This window comes from Xenopus laevis, chromosome 1L, assembly GCF_017654675.1.
Source record: "Xenopus laevis strain J_2021 chromosome 1L, Xenopus_laevis_v10.1, whole genome shotgun sequence".
NCBI classification, from domain to species: Eukaryota; Metazoa; Chordata; class Amphibia; order Anura; family Pipidae; genus Xenopus; species Xenopus laevis.
This window is the reverse complement of record NC_054371.1, coordinates 62,023,761-62,032,646: the sequence shown is the minus strand read 5'-3', so window position 1 is coordinate 62,032,646 and position 8,886 is coordinate 62,023,761.

Sequence of the window (8,886 nt, the reverse complement as noted above, 5' to 3'; positions counted from 1 at the left end):
GGGATGGGGGTAATGAAATGCTCTTTGCCCTAAAGGTCATTCATCCTAATAAAATTGACCCTGCTGTGGGAATGAAGATTGTAAGCTTTACTGGAGTAGGGACTCAAAGTGCAAATGTCTGCACTACTGTATATAAATAACAGCTAATAAATGGCTGGGCTAGACCATGTTCTTTGTTCAATTAGCACCTTGTATTTATTTTAATAGAGACAGAATATCTGCCAGCAGGTCTGGATCATCTTGAGCATGCTGGTTAATCATAGGCCTCGGACTGAGATGGAGACGGAGCATAATCCTATAATCTTTAGGGGTTCAATCATGCACTCAATGAAGCCCACTCATATTTTCCCTTGTCCTCTCCATGTCAGTACTCACCGGGACTAGCCCCTCCCCTCATGCTCCGTCAGAAGAACCCTCCCACAAACAATAAAGGTGTCACTTACACTCTCGACGGTGTCTTTTTGGTTCTTCTCCTTTGCTCCGCTCCTTTTCTAGGAGCTCGTTTTTCTTTTAGGGGGGGATTAGCTGGGACCTGCCCATAAGGCGTCCCTGGAACCGGCCTTTTCCCTGGCGAGTCAGGGTTTTTCGCCCGCCGTCTGCCTCAAAATTATGAACTCGGCGTTCCCCTGCTTCCTGGGTTACCGGCCTGCTCATAAAGCGTCCGGCTCCCATGCGACCCATGGCAGCCGCATTTGTTTTTGGAACGCAGGCGGGGATGCGGAAGTTAGCGCTCCACGATCGGAGGAGTTCATCGGAGCGGTGACGTCAGATCCGGAAATCCTTTTCTTCCGGGTTGCGGACAAGCGGCGCGCCTTGTTTGAATTGGCGTCCTAGGTCTGTGCCACGTCCGCTCTCTGCCACTGCTGTTCTCCTCCGGGTAGGACTTAGTTAGCGGACTCCAGGGGGTACCTGTAGTTATTGGGGCTGACTCAAGGGAAAGATTCCCACCTAACAGCTACCGTATTTTTTCTTTTTACTGCAGGTCCCTTCCTGGCTGGGTCCAAGCCGCATCCCCCAGAAGTCTAGTCCCCCCCTGCTGAGGTAGAAAAAAAAAAAAAAAAAAAAAAAAAAAAAAAAAAAAAAGATAAATCAAGCCCACGCAAGCACTACATTGTGTAGGACCTGGGCAGGTGGGGATATTAATAACCATATGCCTCTCTGTTTTCTCCTAGCACCATGAAACCGGCCGCTAGGCGAAAGGAATCCCCCAGCCCTACGGAGGCCTCAAGCAGTCAATGCCTGGGATGCTCTGAACCAGCGCTAATGGGCAAAAGACTATGCCAGCTCTGTCTCACAGAAGCAGCAGGCACATCGATCCCGCCTTCAGATATACGGGCCTGGATCAAACAAGCTGTAGCCCAGGAATTGTCGGGTGCCTCAGCTGTCACAACCCAAGCTTCCAAAGAGGCTCATCTACCAGAAGAGGATGCCTGTGGAGACCTATTGCTTGATTCTTCCTCAGAGGAAGATTCGGAAGAGGAACATTCTTCCTTTGACTTTAATCTGATTTCCCCATTGATTAGGGCCATGAGATTGGCCTTAAATCTCCAGGAGAAGGAGGCATCTACTGCCCAGTTCTTACCCTCAGCAAGGAAGAAGGGGCAAGTTTTTCCTCTACACCAAGAGGTGGCAGATCTGATAAAATCAGAATGGGAGATCTTGTCCAAAAGAAGTCCAACTCAACAGCGATTTACAAAGTTATATCCCTTCAATGAAGAAGACATCAAGGACTTCTGTTCCGTCCCGGTTGTGGATGCCCCAGTACTAAACCTTTCCAGGAATACGCTCTTACCCATTGATGATCAAGCCTCATTGCGCGACCCCATGGATAAAAGACTTGAGACAGACCTGAAAAGAGCCTATCTTAATGCAGGAGAGTCTCTTAAGCCAGCGGTGGCTAGTCTTGCGGTAGCTAAAGCCATTGAGACTTGGCTAGCAAATATAGAGTCTGCCATCAAAGAAGGCCAGGACAGAAACGACATTCTAGAGGGCCTTACGGAACTAAAGTTAGGTTCTTCCTTCCTGATAAACACATCTGTGGATCAGGTTAGATTAGCCTCAAGATCATTAGCCCTCTCTGTCTCAGCGAGAAGGGCTCTATGGCTCAGATCATGGGAGGCGGACACTACTTCTAAAATTGCTCTTTGCACCCTCCCCTTCCAGGGCAGCATTGTTTGGAAAGAAAATGGAAGATCTAATTTCTAAGGCTTCTGGTGGAAAGAGCCAGCTGCTTCCCCAAAGGAAAGAAGAAGGTTTCCAGAGAAACAGTCCTCAAAGGGCAAGTTTCCTTCTAAGACCAGACAATCGTCTGGAGACTCATATTCCTTTCGGAATAAGACCTCTGATGACAAATCATCAAGTTGGCGCGGGGGCCAGTCTGGATTGTTCAGGCGCTACAGAGGAAAATCCTCAGGTCCAGCCCGTCGCCCGTTCTGAAGGTGGTGGTCCCCAGGGTCTCCAGTTGGGGGGAAGACTCCGCCACTTCTGGGAAGCCTGGGATCAGTCCACAGACGATGCTTGGGTTCGCAGGGTGATCAAAGAGGGCTACAGTCTAGAGTTTGTCACCATCCTTCCGCGACCAGTCTTTCACCGGTCAGCTCTTCCAAGGAACCCAGAGAAAAGAAAGGCTCTTCTCCAGTGTCTCGATACCTTGACCCAACAGAATGTCATCATTCCGGTTCCGAGAGAGGAAAAGAAGTCTGGGGTATACTCAGTCTTCTTCCTAGTCAAGAAGGCCTCGGGAGCTTGGCGCCCGATCTTAGACCTGAAATCAGTAAACAAGACTTTACGGAAGCAGCATTTCCGAATGGAGTCCTTGGACTCAGTGAAGAAAGCCTTATGCCCAGGCGATTGGATGTGTTCCCTAGATATACGCGACGCATATCATCATGTCCCGGTCACCATCCGGGATCAACAGTTTCTACGATTTGCAGTAGGAAAGGCTCACTTCCAATTTCAATGTCTTCCTTTTGGCCTCTCTACAGCTCCGAGGGTCTTCTCCAAGATACTGGTGGTACTGGTAGCCCTTCTAAGATGGCAGAAGATCCGAATCTTCCATTACCTGGACGATCTAATCCTCCTGGCAGGCTCCAGGAAACAACTAATAGATCACAGGGAACAGGTGATATCTTTTCTACAGGGGCACGGATGGTATCTGAACTGGCAAAAGAGTCAACTTCTCCCAACTCAGAGAATAGTGTACCTAGGAGCAATCATAGATTCCTGCAGAGGTACCATCAGCCTGTCCGAAGAAAGACAACGAACCTTAGCTCTGGAAGCAAGGGAACTAGGATTACTCCCCAGAGTCCCAGCGATCAGATTGGCGAAGATCTTGGGGATGATGACCTCATCCATAGGATTAGTCCCTTGGGCCCAGTGGAAGATGAGGGGAATTCAATTTCCTTTTCTTCATCAATGGGATGGGATTTCCCAGGATCAGAGAATCATAATGTTACCTTCAATGTTGAAAGCTCTTTCCTGGTGGCAGGTCCCTCAACATTTGGCCAGGGGAGTCAGACTCTTCCTGAAACCATGGTCCATCCTGACCACAGATGCATCAGGCATAGGCTGGGGTGCAGAGTTAGAAAACCAAGTAGCTCAAGGCTCATGGCTAATTCCATCCTCAGACGTGCCCTCAAATGTGCTAGAGATCAGGGCGGTAATCGCAGCCTGTCGATTCTTCAGCGGTCAACTTCAAGGCCAAAGACTAATGGTTCGTTCCGACAACACGACCACAGTAGCCTATATCAGAAAGCAGGGGGGCACAAGAAGCATCTCACTGATGCAAGAAGTAGAGCCTCTTTTTCAAATTGCGGAAGAAACCTTGGAGGATCTCTCAGCAGTCTATATTCCAGGCAGAGAGAACCAAACAGCAGACTTCCTGAGCAGACACACGCTAGAAAGGCACGAATGGGAACTTCATTCCCGGATCTTCAGGATAATTGTCCAACGCTGGGGTCATCCCACAATAGATTTGATGGCTACTTCAAGGAACTCAAAATGCAAAAGGTTCTACTCAAGAGATCCAGAACACAAGGCACTAGCAGTAGACGCCTTCTGTCAGAAGTGGATCCATCCTTTGGCTTATATCTTTCCTCCTCTTCCTCTGATCGGGAAAGTGATTCAGAAGATCAGGGAGGACAGGGCGGAGGTCATATGCATAGCTCCGGCATGGCCGAGACGTCCCTGGTTTCCTCGTTTGCTACAAATGACAGTGGATGCCCCATGGAAACTTCCATGTGCAGGACCTCTCCTAGTCCAAGGGACATTCATCCATCCAGACCCAGGTCCATTGGCCCTGACGGCTTGGCGACTGAGCGGCAGAATCTAGAGGCTCATGGTTTATCGGGAGAAGTCGTAAACACATTACTAAAATCCAGAAAGGATTCTACCAATAGCAGATATGGGAGAACCTGGGAATGTTTCAGGATGTGGAGAGAAACTAGAGGCATGCCTTCAGCAACCATTAAGGTTGGAGAATTGCTCGAGTTTTTGCAGTCAGGTCTAAGTAAGGGCTTGAGCGTAAGCACCCTGAGGACTCAGGTCTCAGCCTTATCTGCCTTCTCTGAAGTACGCTGGTCCCAGCATCCTTTGGTAGTTCGCTTCTTCAAGGCAGCCGTTAGAATCTTGCCAGCAAAGAGACCTTCTTGCCCGCAATGGGACCTACCTTTGGTACTACAGATGCTGTCCAGACACCCCTTTCATCCTACAGAAGAAATGTCATTATGGTTCCTGACGTTAAAAGCTGTGTTCCTGGTGGCAATCACCTCGGCCAAGAGGGTAGGGGAACTACAGGCTCTTCTATACGACAACACCAGTCCGGTGTTTTTTCAGGATAGAGTAGTCCTGAGATTTGCGGCTTCATTCAAACCCAAGGTGGTATCTCCTTTCCATCTGAAAGACGAGTTATCTTTACCATCCTTTCCAGATGAGGAAGAAGACCAAGATCTTCGAGCATTAGACGTAGCAGTGGTGGTAAGATCCTATTGTGAGGCCACATCTCAGATACGAAATAGCGACCGTCTTTTTATTGTCCCTGCGGGAAAGAATAAGGGGAAAGCAGCCTCTTCCTACACGATCTCCAGTTGGATAAAGCTGGTCATTAAGAAGGCTTACTCGTCTCAAACCACTCAGGACCAAGCAAGCGTTAGGGCTCACTCTACCAGGGGGCAAGCAGCTTCATGGGCGGCTGAAGCGGGGACTCCAATGGAGGTGATTTGCAGAGCGGCTTCATGGTCATCATCCAATACCTTTCTTTCACACTACAAGCTGGATGTCTCCTCATCCAGGAACGCTCAGTTTGGCGCCAGTGTTCTCAGGTGTGCTTCTGGAAAGCAATAAATGTTTTTTGCAGTTCAATGTCTGTGGTTATTTATCCCACCCTATGGATCCGGGGAGCTTGCTACATCCCGGTGAGTACTGACATGGAGAGGACAAGGGAAAAGGGAAAATTGCGTCATACTTACCGTGATTTTCCTTTCCTAGGCCTCTCCATGTCAGTACGGCCCTCCCAGACATTTAATTAAGGAGCTTGTTACTAGACACCGTCGAGAGTGTAAGTGACACCTTTATTGTTTGTGGGAGGGTTCTTCTGACGGAGCATGAGGGGAGGGGCTAGTCCCGGTGAGTACTGACATGGAGAGGCCTAGGAAAGGAAAATCACGGTAAGTATGACGCAATTTTCCCTTTTTCTGACATTGCAAGAAAAGCTTTAGCTTTAAATTTTTAAATTCTTTGCCTTCTTCTTCTGACTCTTTCCAGCTTTGAAATGGGGGGTCACTGGCCCCATCTAAAAGGCACAACCTTTTTTTGGAACAACCTCTCAAAGCAAAGAAAATATCCATATATATTTATAAATAAAGCTGTGCTGAAAGGAATAGCGGCAGTACTAGTTTGTCATTCTCACACAGTAACAGTACAGAAGTAGGAAGCCTGCGTTCCACTTGTATGCTCAGCCCTTTGTTTATGTGACTGGACGGAGATTGCGTCTCATATGACATCAGAAATGTTCCTGTGCAAACGCTGCCCTTAGGAATGTATGGGGAGTCTGCAGGCCAGACAAATCCGTGGAGTTTGTTTGTTTTGTCATTAAAACAAAATACTGATTGTTTCCAGAGGAGTACCTTTTAAGAAAGCCTTGTGTAAGTGGATCCCAGTACCCTATAATTATGCTGCACTTAAGTCAGGCACCACTATGATAACACATTCCTAGTGTGAATTAAAGGGACAGTCAACATCAAAAATGTTTTGTTGTCCTTGATAAATACAGTCATATGAAAAAGTTTGGGAACCCCTCTTAATTCTTTGGAGCTTTATTTATAATTGGCTGAGCTTTCAAAGTAGCAACTTCCTTCCTTTTAATATATAACATGTCTTATGGAAACAGAAGTATTTCAGCAGTGACATAAAGTTTATTGGATTAACAGAAAATATGCAATATACATCATAATAAAACTAGACAGGTGCATAAATTTGGACACCCCAACAGAGATATTCCATCAATACTTAGTTGAGCTCCTTTTGCAAATGTAAAAGCCTCTAGACGCCTCCTATAGCCTTTGATAAGTGTCTGGATTCTGGATGGAGGTACTGTATTTCTGACCATTCGTCCATACAAAATCTCTCCAGTTCAGTTAAATTTGATGGCTGCCGAGTATGGACAGTCTGCTTCACATTATCCCATAGATTTTCCTTGATATTCAAGTCGGGAGGACTGTGACGGCCATTCCAGAATATTGTACTTCTCCCTCTGCATAAATGTCTTTGTAGATTTCAATGTGTGTTTAGGGTCATTTTATCCAACCCCTGTGTAACTTAAACTTTGTAACTGGTGCTTGAACATTATCCTGAAGAATTTGTTGATATTGGGTTGAATTCATCCGACCCTCGACTTTAACAAGGGCCCCAGTCCCTGAACTAGCCACACAGCCCCAAAGCATGATGGAACCTCCACCAAATGTGACAGTAGGTAGCAGGTGTTTTTCTTTGAATGCGGTGTTCTTCTTCCACCATGCAAATCACTTTTTGTTATGAACAAATAACTAATTTTTGTCTCATCAGTCCAAAGTACTTTGTTCCAAAATGACTGTGGCTTGTCTAAATGAGCTGTTGCATACAACAAGTGATGGTTTGTGGCATGAGTGCAGAAAGGGCTTCTTTCTCATCACCCTGCCATACAGATATTCTTTGTTTAAATTGCGCTGAATTGTAGAACGATGTACAGATACACCATCTGCAGCAAGATGTTCTTGCAGGTCTCTGCAGGTGATCTTTGGCTTGTCTGTAACCAATCTCACAATCCTCCGTATGTGCCGCTCCTGTATTTTTCTTGGCCTGCCAGACCTGGGTTTTACAGCAACTGTGCCTGTGGCCTTCCATTTGCTGATTACATTCCTTACAGTTGAAACTGACAGTTTAAACCTCTGAGATAGCTTTTTGTAGCATTCCCCTAAACCATGATACCGAACAATCTTTGTTTTCAGATCTTTTGAGAGTTGTTTGAGGATCCCATGCTGTCACTCTTCAGAGGAGAGTCAAACAGAAGCACAACTTGCAATTGGCCACCTTAAATACATTTTCTCATGATTGGACACACCTGCCTATGAAGTTGAAGGCTTAACGAGCTAATCCAACCAATTTGGTGTTACCAGTCATCAGTATTGAGCATTCAAATTAGTGGAGTAAATTATTATGCAGGATGAGAGGGGTTCCCAAACTTTTTCATATGACTGTATGTGTAGCAGCCTCTAAATCTTATTCTGTATCTTTGTACTTGTGGTTCGGGAGGGTTTTCTTTGGACAGTGGATCCAATGATTGTTTGAATCCAGACACCTGGACCAATATCTATCACAAATTGTTTCTGTCATTTTACCAAAATAAGAGACTGGTTTTAAAATGTCCAGGCCAAGAAAGCAGGAGCAGCAGCTCAATTAATTATAATACTGTATGTGTTGCATTTCTTCACCATTGTTTTTGTTGTATAAAAGCAAAGCCAATTCAATGACAAGTCAGGATGCTAAAGTGGTGATCTTAAAAATACAATGCCATACCTCCCAACTGTCCTGTTTTTAGAGGGACTGTCCCTCTTTTGAGAGCTCAACCCGCAGTCCTGCGTTTGTACTGAAAAGTCCCGTTTTCTCTGCGCTGAACAGCCAGAAAAAGAAACAAAGTTTCTAACTTAATTGGCTTTTGGCAGAGAGCCCAGAACAGCCACAGCAGCATATAAGATACTTTTGTAACAATTTTGAGATAAGCAAATAAGTAATCGTAACAATATAAGATAACAGGTCCCTTGGGAAAAGTTAGACTCACAGCTTAAAGGGCAATTCACCTTCATTAACAAAACTGTAATAACTGAAAAAAAAACAGAACTATGTTCAAATGTTCATAAGCTGCCACATTTTGTTAAATGAACATGGTAATTAGGGGGTGTGGCCACAAAATGGGCATGGTTACGTTTTGAATTATGATGTAACAAAGATGAAGGTCCATATATTTATCTGTCTATGAAGGGTTTCATTCCTACAGGTCATGAAATACAGTAGGGGTCATTTACCAACAAACCTGCAAATACAGGTGCTCCATAATGGATGAAAACTCCAAAAATAACACAGCCTTTACTCTGAAAATGCTAGATTCAACCAGGTCTGGAGTGCAAGTCAAAATAGGCCCAGGCATTTCAAGTACACAGAGGCCCAACCAGTCCCCCCACCAGCCCACTCCACAGTGACTGTCTATGGCATCTTACTGTAGCCCCTCTGGCATTTGTCTGTACTCACAGATTGCAGGGTTGGACTGTACCATATTCAACTGTTTGACCCAATAGCCCTAGTATTGCAACCTTACCTTATATCTTTTCATATTTATATTTACTAAGCATATTTAAC